The sequence below is a fragment of the Carettochelys insculpta genome, chromosome 23, assembly GCF_033958435.1.
Source record: "Carettochelys insculpta isolate YL-2023 chromosome 23, ASM3395843v1, whole genome shotgun sequence".
Lineage (NCBI taxonomy): Eukaryota > Metazoa > Chordata > Testudines > Carettochelyidae > Carettochelys > Carettochelys insculpta.
In genome coordinates this window covers 19,432,949-19,449,428 of record NC_134159.1, presented here as the reverse complement: position 1 = coordinate 19,449,428, position 16,480 = coordinate 19,432,949, and the positions used below count along the sequence as shown (strand labels likewise).

The following is a 16,480-nucleotide window of genomic DNA, read 5'->3' as shown; positions in this document are numbered from 1 at the left end:
CTGATAGGTCTTGGTTCCATCCCAGTGCAAAACAAGAAAAATGTCTGAAATCTGAAAATGTTTTCGCAGGATGGAAAAAGCTGTTTCCCACTGAGGCCTGCCTATAATCCCTTCCCGGTTAGTGTTAAGATCTGTTTTATTTGGTCCTGCTTAGTACAAGGCATTCTGATGCTAACGTGTAAGACTTTACATAAAGAAGTTCATATACAGCAAGATAAAGAACATTTAATTGACTGGCCCTTGTGGTATATGTAAGGCACTGCGGTATGAGTTTTTACTGACCGAATTGCTCAGGGTTTTAGAAAAGCCCATTGTTTGAGTTTGACCAGTTGTCCCTCAACATTCTGAAAGTGCTGAAACTCCCTCGACCTAGCTCCCTGCCTTGGGAGGAGACATGGCTGCTCAGTCCACTCCTCCCACAGTCTGTGCACAGGAGCACAGCTTGTACTGGGTGAGTCAGGTGGGGCCTGGCAGCTGAGACTGTCAGACTGCTATGGTAACAGGCTGAAGCCTGTCTCAATTGCTACCTCATGAACAGCAGACATCCCTGCCCTTCCTCCCACACCAGCCTCTGCCCCCTCACCTGTCTCCCCATGGCACCCTGTGAGAACAAGACAGTCCTCACCCACGGGCCCACTGTACTCCCAATCCCTGACCCTTGGTGTCTTTTGTAACGTTTTCATCCTTTTTTAAAAACAGGCATTTGAAATAAGCACTGATAAATTCCCAGTAGATTTTAAACCTAAATAAAAAATCGTAACCCTTTACTGACGCGGCTGCCTCTCTACCACTTTTAAAGTAGTCCTGTAGTGCCCTAAAGACCAACAATTTTATTGATTATTATTAGATAATGGGCTTTCAGGGTGAGACCCACATCTTCAGATTTGAAGAATCAGAATGTGAATAAGAGGGTCTTACCCTCAAAATCACATTACCTAACAGATAAAATTGTGAGTCTTTCAGGTGCTTCAGGACTGCTTGATGCTACAGACTAACACGGCTACTCCTCTGAGATTATATACTGCTTTCAGTATATGTCAATTTATAAGTAGAGATGATACACTAAATTCTGCAGTCCGTTTACTTCTGTCACTCTGTTCAAACCTTGATTTTGGAAATGGATTATACCTCTGATTATCCCACATCCTGCAAAAGTATCCCTTGTGCTGCATCATGATGTGGTCCATGTTACAGGCTTTGACCATCAATAAAGGCAGCAGTTGCAGAATAAGTAATGCATTAACTCACTCAGTGGCTTCTACCATCACATATAGATTTAGACCACTTTTCCTTTTCACCAGAGGGCATATTCATCTTGTCCTTTGAATGCCTGGTCATTGCAAAGGGGAGGAGACTGTTGCATCAGCTGAGCAAACAGCTGGGGGCTGTTTGTACCCCCACACCTAAGTTAAAGTCTGTAACCAGGGAAATGCTGGTTCTTCTCCTCCGTGTACTTCTTTGATGAAGCGGGTCAATGTATTACAAACTTCAACCCATCAGTATTTAGGAAGAAGGAACACATACGCCATAGCTTGTCTATTTCAAAGGTATGTATGTACAAAAGGTATGATAAGTAGGTGCTGAAAGTTTGGGAGTGGCAATTATCAGTTATACATGTCACTATAGTCTCTCAGCTTTTCAATAGCACATAGTTCCTAATACCATGTTTACTAGCCCAGATAAAAATGGACTCTTAATACTGAGCAAATATGACTTACCGGAGGACTTTGCTTTCTCACCTATTCTTGGGCTTTTCAAATCAACATTATTAATTGGCCAGCTTATCAGTAAGTGCTGTCTGAAAGTTAAAAAGATGTTTCCACCCATTGTATTGATACATAGAAACTGAGTAATGTCAGCTACAAGGACAAATAATTTCAATGGCTGAAGCAGAAAAATACTTTGACATACTAAATCTTCTTTAAAAAAAACAAAAAAACAAAAACACCTTTCCAAGATTAAGTTGCTATCCTTTAAGATCTCAGTTATTCCACATTCATTTGTCATTGTTTATTTTATATACATTACAGACTAATTCACAAAGGATTTGTTGGTAGAGGACATTTTTTAGGATATTTGTGCAATTTTATTTTTCCCCTGCCTCGTTCATTTTCTGTTGAGCAGGTGTGCGTCATGGAAGGAAAGGGACTGGAAGCTTGCCCGACTGCTGTCCATGCCATACCTGTTCCAGAGATCAGTGACACAGTCCTCCTGCAGATGGAATTCCTCCAAACTAACACACTTAATCTATTTTAAAATGGAAGGAGTAAATTGACAGGATGAGGAATACTGAAAATCAGAGACTATAAACACAGAATTTATATGAAGCAAAATTTACCTACATGCATTACAGAAATCACAACAAAACAGACAAATGCTCCAGCTCTCTTCCTCCCACAGCTGTTTCTTCCTGCCTCAGCCCTGGCCTGACGAAGCCACTTAGGCTACGTCTACACAGCAAAGTTATCCTGAAATAACAGCTATTTCAACATAACTTTGCTGTTGTCTACTCTATGCACACACTATTTCGAGTAGTAGTAGGCATCCATCAGTCTGCATAGACTATGGATCGCGCCCTTTATAGTTTCAGTTGAGGACTTTATTTACAGCATCTACTGTGACTATGAAGACCCACACAAGAGTGACAGTCCTTGCTGCATCTCTTGCAGATGTGGTGGGTGTCCGGCAAGTCCTTATTGTGCTTTCTGTGCACTCGCTTCTCCTCTGCTAGCTGTCTGATCCTCATCTCACCCTTCTGAAGGCCCTTGTGTAACCCCTGCCTCCATCTTCTGTGGTCGTCTGCTAGTTCTTCCCAGTTGTCCAGCTCGATGTCTACCTCTCTGAGGTCTCTCTTGAAGACATCTTTGTAGCGCAACTGGAGGTGTCCGGGAGGTCTTTTGCCAGAGGCTAGCTCACCATACAGGATGTCTTTTGGAATCCTTCCATCATTCATCCTGTGGACGTGACCAAGCCAGAGAAGCCGACGCTGCCTGAGGAAGGTGTGTATGGTTGGGATTCCAGCTTGCTCGAGGACGGCGGTGTTGGTCACTCTGTCCTTCCATCATATTCCAAGGATGCGCCTGAGGCAGCGCTAGTGGAAGACAATCAGCCTCTTTTCCTGGCGGGCGTACAGGGTCCAAGTCTCGCTGCCATAAAGGAGGGTGCTGAGGATGCAGGCCCTGTAGACTTGCATTTTGGTGTGAGTGTACAGCTTGTTGTTATTCCACACCCTCTTGCTGAGTCTGGACAGAGGTGTGGTCACTTTTCCGATCCTCCTATTTAGCTCAGTGTCCAATGACAAGGTGTCAGTGATGGTGGACCCGAGGTAAATGAACTCGTGGACGACCTCTAACGTATAGTCCTCAATGCTGATGGACGGGGATTCAGCAACATCCTGACCGAGGACGTTTGTCTTCTTTGGGCTGATGGTAAGCCCAAAGTCCTTGCACGCTTTGGAGAACTGATCCAGCAGTTTTTGAACCTGGTCTTCTGTGTGAGACACTACAGCAGCATCGTCTGCGAACAGCATGTCTCTGATGAGGACTTCCTGCACCTTAGACTTAGCTTTCAGCCTTGCAAGATTAAACAGTTTCCCATCAGATCTTGTGTGCAGCAAGATGCCCTCTGTTGAGGATCCAAAGGCATGCTTCAGGAGGAGTGCGAAGAAGATCCCAAACAATGTCTGAGCAAGCACGCATCCTTGTTTGACGCCACTCCTGATTCTGAAAGCATCCGATAATGTGCCGTCATATTGGATGGTTCCTCTCATGTCTTCGTGGAATGACTGGATCATCTTGAGTAACCGTGGAGGACAGCCTATCTTGTGGAGCAGTTTGAACAGTCCATCCCTGCTGACCAAGTCAAAGGCCTTGGTCAGGTTGATGAAGGCTATGTAGAGTGGCTTCCTCTGCTCCCTGCACTTCTCCTGCAACTGCCTTAGAGAGAAGACCATGTCAATGGTAGACCTCTCTGCGCGGAATCCACACTGCGATTCAGGGTACACCCTCTCAGCAATCTTCTGGAGTCTGCCAAGGATGACGCGAGTGAACAGTTTACCAGTGACGCTTAGGAGGGAGATTCCACGGTAGTTGTTGCAGTCGCTTCTGTCTCCTTTGTTCTTATACAATGTTACAATGTTAGCGTCACGCATATCCTGTGGAACCTCACCCTCTTTCCAGCACAGGCACAGTAGCTCATGTAGGGGTTCCAGGAGTGTGTCCGCGGCACACTTGATTACCTCTGGTGGTATACCATCCTGGCCGGGGCCTTTCCTGCTGCAATGCTGTCGATGGCTCTCTTCAGTTCATCCACAGTCGGTTCCTGATCCAGTTCGTCCATTACTGGTAGGAGCTTGATGGCATCGAGGGCTGTGTCAACCACAACGTTCTCGCGTGAGTACAGCTCAGAGTAGTGCTCAACCCAGCGCTCCATCTGTTTAGCTTTGTCAGCGATGACTTCACCAGATTTGGACTTCAGAGGTGCCATCTTGTTCTTGGTGGGTCCTAATGCCTTCTTCATACCCTTGTACATTCCTCTGAGATTACCAAAGTCAGCACAGGTCTGGATGCTGCTGCATAGCTGGAGCCAGTGGTTGTTGGCACAGCGCCTGGCTGTCTGCTGTACTGTTCTTCTGGCCCCTCTAAGTGCTTGCTGGGTACTCTGGCTCGGTGAGCGTTTGTACTCCAGGAGTGCAGCGCACTTCTTTTCAGCCTGAGCCTGTGTTGTGCAGAGAGGAGCAGTTTGCAGTAACTATTTCAAAATAGATTCAAAACAGTGAATGCATTATTTTGAATTTGGCATACATCATTGCAGGAGGAATAGCACTTATTTTGAAATAGCTATTAAATAATAACTATTCTGAAATAGGCGCTATAGCTGGGGCTACACATTCCCTTTCCTTTCAGAAGGGGATGCTAATGAGACAGTTTGGAAGATGCTAATGAGGCGCTGACACGAATATGCTGCATATTCACAACAGTGCCTCATTAGCATAATAGCAGCCACACACGATTCGAAAGTGTCACTTTCGAAACACACGCTGCCTGTGTAGATGGGGGCCTTTCGAAAGGACCGCCTGATTTCCAAAGCCCCTTCTTCCTATTTGGTTTTAGGACACAGCTTATGTGTTTAGACAATGTATTGTGAAATAGCTAAGGTTATTTCAAAATAGCTATTCTGGAATTGTTATTCTGGAATATATTATTTCAAATTACATTATTTTGAAATAGGGGTATGGTGTAGATGTAGCCTTATAGAACTCAATGGTTCAGACTCCATGGCCCATTTGTCCGTAGGTTTCTTTAATGCTGCTTCTGAAGAAATAAATATAATCACTACCACTATGGTGATAATTTTTTGGTGAAGGCAACTCATCACTAAGAACTCATCTGAGCTCACCAACTGTTTTCATACAGGCTACTCAACCAGCATAAGAACATCCACACCAGGCCAGAGTAAAGGTTCACTTAGCCCAGTATCCTGTCTTTTCACAGTGTCCAATGCCAGGTACTTCAGACAGAATTAACAGAACAGGTAATCATCAAGCGATCCCTCTCTTGTTGCCCATTCCCAGTTTCTAGGGACACCATCCCTGCCCAACCTGGCTAATAGCCATTGATGGACCTATCCTGTGTAAGGATATCTAGCTCTTTTTTTGAACCCTGTTATAGTTGTGGCCGTCATTACTTCCTTTGGCAAAGCATTCCACAGGTCAACCCATTAGACAGTGAGGACTATTATGGAAACATTATGAAGATTTTATGAGGTTAAGTAACACAGTATAATAATTTGGGATTCAGTTATTTAGCTACAAAAGGCCTTTTCCTGCTCTCCTGGAAATGTTATAACAGAAGCAGGATCAGGCCCAATCATTTTATTTTAAATATTTGGTATTTCAGTTTCTCTTACACAGCAGTTGCTTTCCTGGCCATCTCAACTGATGTTCAGAGGCCTTTTTTGTTTCACATTTTTTTTGAAGAAGCGCTTACTTCAATAAGTTGGACATTTTGAAAAACGAAAACAAATATTTGATGTTCTCTGTTAGCATGAGCATGGAGAGCACAGTGTATGGAGGGTGATTTCAGAGGAGTTATTCTGTGATCAGAAAAACAAACTGGGAGAAGAAGGGCTGCTATCAAAGATAAATCAAGGCTGTTTAAACAGAGAGAAAGGTATGGTCATACACACATGGAAAACTCTCACAAATTTAAGCAGTAAATAGTATGATGATAACAGACTGATGGAACAAGGGGAGGTACATGAGGATATGAACAATGACATGGGAACATTTTTAAGAGTAGAGGTGCTGAAATCCAGCCCCCTTTGCCTCAAAATGGACCAGGATTTCCTAAATCCAGCAGCGGGTCTGACACTTTTAAACAAATTTCAGCAGAATTTTCCCTGGAGCATGAGAAATTTCCTTTCACCACAAATATTCTCAGCACCTACTCCACCATCGCCTTCACTAAATTTATTCACAGTAAAATCTAGAAGTACAAAAATGAACATCTCTTTTCTTCCCTTCCTCTCCCCCACAAGACCATCTCTTGGGATTAGATGCTTGTACTTCACAGAAGGTAGGAATTGTTTTAATATGGAGAATGAGTCATAAACATCAAAAAATCAGCAGGCAAGGTAGCAAACTCTCACTGCCTTTCCTCTTCACTTTTTTTGATCATTCATACTAGCCATTTTAAATTACATACAACTCTGACTCGTGCACAAGAGATTTGCATTGCTTCCTGTTGCAATGTCCATTGGGCCAAGATTTGTTAAAAAATAGGGGTCTACAGTTAGGCTTCTAAGTTTATAATTAGTTACCTTAGTAAACGGGTCTGAGAGTTTCCAAGAGTGTAGAGCACTATTGACAACAATGGGTATCCTGAATTTCTGAACACAAAACAGGAAGTTCTGTACTTTGAAAAATTAGGCCTTTTATACAGCAGTCTAAATAAATATTTAGGAGCAGGTCTTTAGGCTTCTATCTTTAGAAGTTTTGTCTTTCCTGCATCTGTTGACTTAACAGCGGGCAACCTGCAGCCTGCAGGACAAATGTGGCCATCTAAGTAATCTGATTGTGGGCCATGAGACATTGTTCTGATCTTGACCATCTGCAGGTACTGCCCCCAGAAGATCTCACTGGCCATGAAGGATGAACCACACCAACTGGGAGCTGCAGAGGCTGATGCCTGCAGACAGTCACACCAGCAAAATGTTTTATGGCCTGTAATCAGATTACCCTACTGACCTCATCCAGCCTGGCACGCAGGTTGCTCACCACTGTGTTAAGTGATGGTCCTATAATGTGCTAATAGATATCAGTTTGCTCAACTGCTACCAAAATTCAAGCCCCTCTGGTGGAGAGAAAATTCTGCACCAGCAGAAAATATACATGAAGAAGGTTGATAACACCAAATCTTCCTGAATGTAGCTGTCACATCTAATTAGGTAATTTTCAGTGTGTAACATCTATTTCAGATGAGAACAATTCCAGCATAAATTACACAATTCACAACTGAAAGCAGAAGGATGATGGTCACATTCTGTTTTTTCCACTTTCTTATCTTCAGGGTTCTGTGGTACCCTGCTAGGAGAAAGGTGCTGTTAGTACAATAACACTAAAAATAAAGACAAGGTGATGGAGATTAATAGGCCTTTGAATGTTTTGGATTATCTGAAGATAGTCTGAAGCTTTGCTGCGTCTTTATTGGTGCTATATTGAAACATATGAGCATTATGTGACCTTTTGCTCCTGTCTGTATAGACAGAGCTGTGTGAGACTGGGCAAGGTCTAGAGGGATGAAAGAGTTAACACTTTGCATGTAGCCATTAAGTCTGTATATGACAGCTCTCATTTGAAGTCCCATCTCCTGATTTACCTCAGTTATTCCAGTATCAAATGTTCAGGCAGGAAGAAACCAAACAAACATTTAAAGTACAATGTTTGAATCCGGTAGAGCTGACAGCCACCCAGGCCTGGGGGCAATGTGTGGTGGGGCTGCACATCTTGGAAGGGGTGGAGCCTGATGCAGAAGAGGTGGGGCCAAGGGCAGCTAGACCTTAGTGCTGCCTGGAGCATAGCACTGGGCTTCTCCCACCCCAAGGCCTCAGAAGCTGTGTGAGTGGCAAAATGATGCTCCTGCGGTGTTTCAGAGGAGTACAGAGCTACCACTTGCCACCCCTGCTACTGGGCAGTTGCCTGTCTGAATCCTAGCTTGTTGTTCAGATATATAACATTATAGCCAGTGGGGCCAACAGACTCTCCAGGCCCTTGGACAAAGAAGGAGGAGGTGGCTCTGTATCCCTGACAGGGGCATGGTCTTGGATGAGAGAGGCATGTTTTATACTGAGAGGTTCTTCCATGTCGAAAGAAAGCAGTCGTCTGAGAGGCAACATCAACATATATGGTATGACTGAAATAGGCACAGGACTCACGTGATGTATTTGGGTAGTTCTGTCCCTCCTACTTACACTTCTGGCCCCCAAAACCCTACACGGAACTGCTCGAGTTAAGTGCCTCAGAAATGAATAAAGCAGCAGATATGTAGCACTTTAATGACTAACAAAATGATTTATTCGGTGATGAGCTTTTGTGGGACAGATACACTTCTTCAGATCTGACGAAGTTGGTCTGTCCCACGAAAGCTCAGCACCGAGTAAATCATTTTGTTAGTCTTTAAAGTGCTACATTTCTGCTGCTTTGTTTTGTTGGTGTACGGACTACCATGGCTACCTCTCTTACTATTCAGAAATGTATAGACCAGCAGTACCTAGATCATTACTATGATACTTTAGGTCTTGTTTCATTTTTGTGCAATGCTGCTGGGAGCTAATTCATGCTTCTCCAATCGCTCTCTCTCTTTCCTCTCCCTTTCCCACTCCCCCCTCACCCTCCATGTCTCCCCTATTATTGTCTGGGTTTTGAGCAGGAGAGGTCTAATAGGCTTCCTAGTTTATACATAGTCTTCACTCCAATAGAGCTGCACAGTTTAATTAACAGAATATTGCAGGCACCTGAAGATTACAGATTTTATTAACTACCACCATCTGGCTTTTATAATGTATGTAACATATACAATAAATCCTGTGTCCAAACAAGTCTGCAAAGAAATCTGTCCTACTTGGGGTAATGTGTTCTTACAGCACTAATATACATATACTTTATGTTTCATCTAAGTCATGGCAACACACACACACACACACACACACACACACACACACACACACTCTCTCTCTCTCTCTCTTACTTACATCTCTTTCCTATATGAGAGTGTTAGTTACCGTCTTCTCAATTTTCCCTACTGGTCTGAGTTGTGGCTCTGAATTTAGATCTAACGCTGCTACATTCATCCTCTGTGCATGGAGAGGAATTACAGGGTGTGTTGTGGGAGGGAGTGTTTGAGTTGGTTTTGTTTGGGAACTTTTTTTTTTAACCTTTAAGTTAATGTACAGTGCTAAAGTCCCAGTGGCGATCGTGCCAAAATTTGTGATGTTTTGTCTGCTTTGGTGATTTAAGGTTTGTCAGAAAATGTCACAAAGGCCATGAGGCCAAGGGCTTCCTGGTGAATGAGGATTTTCTTTCACATGACCTTCCTGAAGTTGATTTTGGGCTCCAGACAGTGCTGCCTTCAGCACTGACGGGGGCCGGCTGGCAATGGATTCATGGGGATCTCTGGGGTATTGTGGCATTTTAAACTATCTGGAGGCTGTAATACCTCCTAATCATCCAGAATATTATTTCACTAGTAATCACCTTGGAGGCAGCACAAAAACTCATGACTTTTGTTTTATTTTGCAGCTAGTTCCCCAATGACAAAAAGCCTGCATTCCAAGTGTATTCAAACAATTAAAACCACCTCTTAATTTAAATGAACAAAGACATAAGCTGAGCAAGTGTTTTGGATTTCACAGATGGCATTCTGTTTGGTTCTTTTGACAGAGATAGCAACAAATGCATACATATACAGGTGAATGTAACATGGATAAGAAAGGGTTGAATATTAAATACATATTTCTGAGTAATCTGACTAGCAAAAGTTTTGAGTTCTGTCACTATGACTTGCAGTTCCTATTGGTTAGGCAGCTGCCACAGGTATTCATAAAACTGTTTGAGATGCTTATAAAATTATTATTCAATTGAAAAGTCACATAAGAAAGTGTTATTCACTTTGTGATTCTTTACCCTCCTCTTTCAAATGCTTCAGTCATTGAATGAGGAAGCAGAAACAAAACCAGGTGTTTTGGTGGCCAACCACATGGCATGAACTGAAATGAACAATTAACCAATGCAAACGTTTTATAAATAATCCAGATGCTGAAAATTATTTGACCAAACTATTTTGTCAATACTTGCTAATAGGCCAGAAAAAATCACACCACATGAGTCAAAAAAGGTCTGCTTTAGTTGTCATCATTTTACCTGAGTACAAATCTATACTATAAGGACAAGTTGATTAAAGCTATGCAATTTGATGCTAAGTCTACACTAACAGGGAAGGTTGAATTAAGATACACAACTCCAGCTCTGTTAATTATGTAGCTGGACTTGACATACTTTAATTCGTGCTTCTGTGCCATTTCCTCTGTGAGAGGATGATATGTAGAAATGCTTCCATTGACTTCCCACACTGCTCACAAGGAGCAGAATTACTGGTGCTGATGGGGGAGCCCTCTGAGTTCGATTTAGCATTCCTCTACCAGGCAAACTAAATCGGACTCCAGATGATCGATGGCAGCAGCCTCAATCTCCTTTTTAGTGAAGAAGTACCATGAGTTACATTATTAGTGTAACTAAAATCAACATGGCTTAGGTCTACTAATCATGGGTCCACGCTACTGGGGGTGGACAAAAAACCTCTCCTGTTGATTCCCATTACTCATCTTGTTCTACTTGGGTACCCATGTCAATAAGAGAGTGATCGGTGATCATTTTAGCCAATCTTTACTAGACTCGCTAAATTGACTGCTGATGGATCAATTGCTGCTGCATCAATCCACAAGCCCTTGGTGAGCTATGCCTGCACTACTATAAGCCAAGGACAGCTACACTGGTTGTAGTGGGCTTTTTAAACTAAGTGGCCAACAGAGGTGAACTAAGACAGGAATAATTTATCTAACCACTCCCCTCCTCAAATTCTAGGGCAAAGTTATGAGAACACAGATTCATAACAGTCTGGGTTTTAATTAACCAAATGACCCAAGTTTCTTTTTAATAATTTAAAACATTCGCTGAGCTTAAGAGACCCAAGTTTCTGTTATCTCACTATAAAAAAAAAAAAAGTGTCCATTTGGTGCTACTGAATTTAGGTTCCCTCAAAGTCAGAGCATTTCAGGAAAGCTAAGACCCATTCTAGCCAGGCAAGGAGACCTCCCACACCTGTCATCCTCTGAAGTGAATACACATTTTTATCTCAGCAGATATTGTTGTAATACAATGTGTATAAATAACCCAGTAATACAGTTGAGGCACTATCCCCTGAGACACACCAGTCACAAAGGCAGGAAAATATAACAGTGAGCAAAAAAAAAAAAAAATGTGAATTAGCTTCATCACACCCTGGATTAATCTGTAGGCTGTGCTGATTTAATAGAGACTCTACGAAGTGGCTGGTGAAAAAAAAATCGACTTAATTTACAAAAAAAGTCACTTTTATAGTGAAATAAGAAAGTCTTCACCCTGTCTATGCTTTGCACTAACTCACAAGCAGAGACTGCGGTAATTTACCATCAGTCACTCTTATCATCCCTAGTATTGACAATATTGAAAATTGAAACTGTTGCAAAGGTGCTGAGTTCACATGGTTTTATATTGCATGGGGTCAGAGTTCACTTGAGTGTACAGGAGACGTGATATGGATCGAGAACTCTTAGCAATTGTAGGTCTCCTTAACTTGGCTTAATTTATACATTTAGCTACCACAGTAAAAAGGCACTTCACAGAAATATTTCTCTCTCTCAAACACATACCCTTGCCCTCCGTTACAGTCCTCGTCAGACTCTTGTATCATAGAAATTAAACCTATAGCTTTAGTAGTGCAAAGTCACTTGACTAACGCTTGATTTTCGAAGTGTTCTGTGACTCCTTTACACCATTTTTACTTTACATGCTTCATTTCAGCAAAATCAAGGATGCAAACTTCTTAGTACTTAGTTTCCATGGAAACCTAAGCTGACCTCAACATTATTGTTCTCAAGAGGGAACTGACTTTACTATATGTTCATTCACTGAATTAATGGACTCCTGGTTCTTTTATTAGCAGCCCTCGAACAATGGAAAGAGAGAAATGTTGTAAAAAAGACTCTCAGACAACTGTTCACTCCTTTGTCCAGGGCTTATTGGAATGACGCAAGTCTATTCAAGAAAAGATTATAAAAATCAACTCAAAGCTGCCTCTGTTTGTTGCAGCTAAACATACTTCTATTTCATAAAGATATAACCTATAAAATGAGCAAATTAAAGCTCTTAGGAAACAGCAACTCTATGTCAGAGATCATGTTGAAACTGGATTTTAGATATGACCATGAGATATTACTGTTCACTCCGATACAGTTTTGCGAAACATCATCCAGGCTTGGTTTCAGACACCTCACAGAATTGACTTGGAACTATTGCTGGATTATCGCTTTTTATGTGCAGAGAGAGAAGAAAACACCAGCCAAATCTAAACACAGAGATAGACAGTATCACAATTTAGAAATAATTACATTTATTCTCTGCTTTGCAATCACTCTACAACCCCTGTGCTACAATCTTTCTAACAGCTCACACTTACTCTAAGCATATGCAGTTAGTTGCTCAATTCACAGACCTGTAAAATAAAACAAATGTCATTGAAATCTGGAGGTTTTTTTTACAGTTTCAGGGAATCCACTTTTCTCTGTGTGTGTGTGGGCAGGGGGATACACATGTGCATATGTGTGCAAATATATAAATAAATGGTGGTAAAGGTTCAGTGAAGTACCGTATGAAAGGCTGTGAACCCATGAACATTGAACAGTTGAAGTTAAAATCCTAAGTCCCTCTCTCTGTGAGTATATCTATTATTATGATAGACCCTGCTTTGGCCTCCGGCTGTATGGCCTAGCTAGTAATTGCTCCACAAAAGACAGTTAACAGTTCCCCTGCTCTTCCCTAACTACCTTCCTGACTGCTTATTGAAGTCTGATTTCTTACTCCTCTGGGCCATCATTCATCAGCCCGAGAGATCCCGCTGGGACAGACGGACCAGACCTTTCCATATCCCTTGTTACCAGGGGCCATTTCTGATGGCCCAGGCTATAGAAAATGTCTGCACAGAAACCCAGTGGGACAAGCCACGGGTATAATACTCAAATAATCATTTCACAAATTATCATAATTATCAATCAATCATCCTGTTTGAACAATGTGTTTCTGAAGTATCAGATGGTTTTTGTGACCTGTAGCATTTTGTACACAATAATAAACCTGGAGAGATTTATAGGTCCCTCCTGCTTCATATTTGCAGCAACAAAATTTTTTAAAGTTATTTTTTAATTAAAAGCACCCACTACCAACAACTTTCCACTTATGTAGCACACTTTGTGGCATGGAACACTTTCCAAATGGTCCAGGTTTCCAAAGCTAAGACAGTTGGATAATCTTGAACAATGTTCAGAGAAAACTCAGTCACTTACTTGGGAAAAAAGGCTACTTTCAGATTATATTTTCTTTCCATCTGTACTGTATTAACAGCTTCTTACATTTTGCAAGATAAAACAAAGTGAGTCAGAAAAAATACTGTACACACACACACACACACACACACACACACACACGATACCAGATTGAATCTAACTTTTCTAAAGCTGATGGTATCTGCCTCTTCCTGTGTAGTACAGTCTTGTTAATGGATAAATTCAAGCTCTCCAGAAAGTCAAAGAATACATTTAAAACCTTTTGCAAAATGTCTATCCTATTGGATTTTGATAAGATGGCTATTGAGTTTTAATAATGTCTCCTATCCATTTTCAGCTGGCCCTTAACATGTCTCTTTATTTGTCCCTAAAGCCTCTTCAGCGATGCCTTTTTATTACAAGTCTCTCAGCTTGCTCTCAAGGGAGACAAGAGTGATAGATAGATAACTCCATAGATTATCTCCCACAGATGTTTTCTCTCCAGTAGCCCCTCAGGCTATTCCCTCTAAGTAAACAGAGACTAAATAGAGAGTCTACTGAAGACAGAAGTCCCTGAGGTCTCTTGTCACCACAGTGAGAAAAAAGAGTCTATCTAGAAGAGGTTGGTTGCGAGTGCTCTACCCTACACCCCGCTCAGCATGATTCTCAAATGTTCATTCAAAGTGACTTTTAGAGCAAAGTTAAATACAAGTAGCATTACCCATCAGAAATAAAAGCATCATGCAATGGCCGCTGCCATCATTTCCTAGCAGAACAGAGAGTATTACCTTTCGTTTCCCTCTCAACATTAAATCAAAATGATAATGATATAAAGTGGTGTTATCTGCAGTGGGAAAGGTTGGGAAAAGCAGATTAAAGAAAAATAAAATAGAAAGTAGCAGATTTAATCAGGGAAGATGTTCTCAAAAATGTGTATGGGACTAGGTGAAAATATCTCTATCTATGCATCTAAAAAGGTATGTACATGTGCATGTACCTGAGGTTATATATGGAGTGCAGCAAAGAAATGCTAGCCTTACCTGAGCAATTACTTCAATCTACGACAAAAATTATATCCCAAACCACATATTAGCAAAATGCAATCAAAGCTAACAATATGTAAATATAAAATGTTTGGTCATTCACTTTTGTCATTCACTTTGGCTCAGAGGCACATACTTAGAAGGTGGGATTATTCTGTGCACTATATGAATCTCTAGATTTCACAGAACTGGGCATGAAACCTCACGGGAAAAGCTCTTCTTACTTGCTTTCTAGGACTCTCTGCTCTTACATAGCAAGTGCCACAAAAATCAGCCTTCTAGTGTTAGTCAGACACTTCTGTGTATAGCAGCTACAGAACCCAGACACGCAGAGGTCATCACATATTGTGAAAAATTATTTAAACCTTAAAAAAACTCCACAGTTTGAGTTAATTTCTATTTTAGCTCAAGCTAAATTAAAGCCTTTATTTATTATACAAAAAAGTAGTGTCCTCTATGTAACATTCTTGAGCACTTCACTGGAAGTTTAATGGAAAAGGACTGAAAGAAAAGAGACTATTTTCTCCAGCTCATAATTTAACCAGGAAATATTATGATGAAGGTTTAAACTAAACAAACTCCATGTGTCTCCCACTATACTCCAATTCTATCTGTCCTTCCTCCATGTTCTTGCTTCCATTTCTTTTTCACTCATGCCAATTTATTTTCCTTGATACTGCCCCCTTCAGAACCTGTGATGCACAAGCCACTTGAATTACCTACTACCAAACACAGGTACCACTGCTTGGTCCGGAATTGACCCACCCACTACATTCACATCTGTCTTGGTGACTGGATGAGGAGTGAGCCATGCTTTCTTGTTCTCCAGCCTGCCTCAAAAGGAAGAGGATTAAATGGCAATCAACCCCAGAAATGTTCATATTCCACCAGGTAGGGCAATGCAATCATTCAGCAAGTCTGGAAACTGAAATGTTCCCCCCTGGCTTCTTGCACTGTCATAGTGAAATGTAGATAAAGCAAAGATAACTCTCATAAAAAAATTAGGTCACAGAGCCTGTCCTAATGCCACAAAAATCATACAGGGTTATTTTTCATTCCCCCTCTCCCCTTCCTCCTTGCTGAAAAGCTGTCCAGCAATGGTCCTTTCACAAGCCGTTAAGTTTAGACTTGAACTCTTTACCTTACTGCTTTGACCTTTTTTATCCTGGCTGTAAAACCCTACTGCCCATCCTTCAGTAAATTTATCACCTCATAAACTCCCACTAGTGCTTCTCTACAATGCATTTAGAAGAAAAGTCACAGTGGCAGTCCCTCTGTCAAATGTCATCATTGTCCAGTTTTACATTTGGAGCAAGGGGATTTTGGAAACCCAAGAAAGTATTTTTGGGGTGTGGATGGGAAAAAAAACGTTGTCAATATTGTTACTTCAAAACAAAAATCCTCCAATTGAACAGGTTTCAAAAACATCTGAAGATGTTAGTTTAATATCTCCCCATACTATTCTGTTGTTCAAAGTCTCATTCTTTTAAGGTTCCATGTAGCTTTGAGATATTGTAATTAAAGACTACCACAAAGAAATAGCTGGGCACTCCCTGGGCCATAGGCAATTTATTTCCCTCGTTGTGATAAGTGGGTTATGATAATAAGAACCTGCCACTATGTCTGCTCAAACAAAAGGATCCCACTGTGGCACAGACAAACATGAAATGAGTTATGGAGATCAACAAGGTAAAAAGTTCAGCACTATGGCTATTGGTCCTCTGGTGAGGTCACTGGATGGTCATAGAGGAAAATTTAGCTTCCCAAATAAAAGCTGGTTCTGCTCAACCTGCTGAGAATAGAAT

At 41.5% G+C, this 16,480-nt stretch overlaps 1 protein-coding gene across 3 annotated transcripts in view; it reads right to left on the bottom strand.

Annotated features, from left to right (window-relative positions):
• Positions 1-16,480, bottom strand: part of PRDM16 (PR/SET domain 16) — a 526,795-nt gene that overhangs the window by 240,060 nt on the left and 270,255 nt on the right. The window lies entirely within an intron of this gene.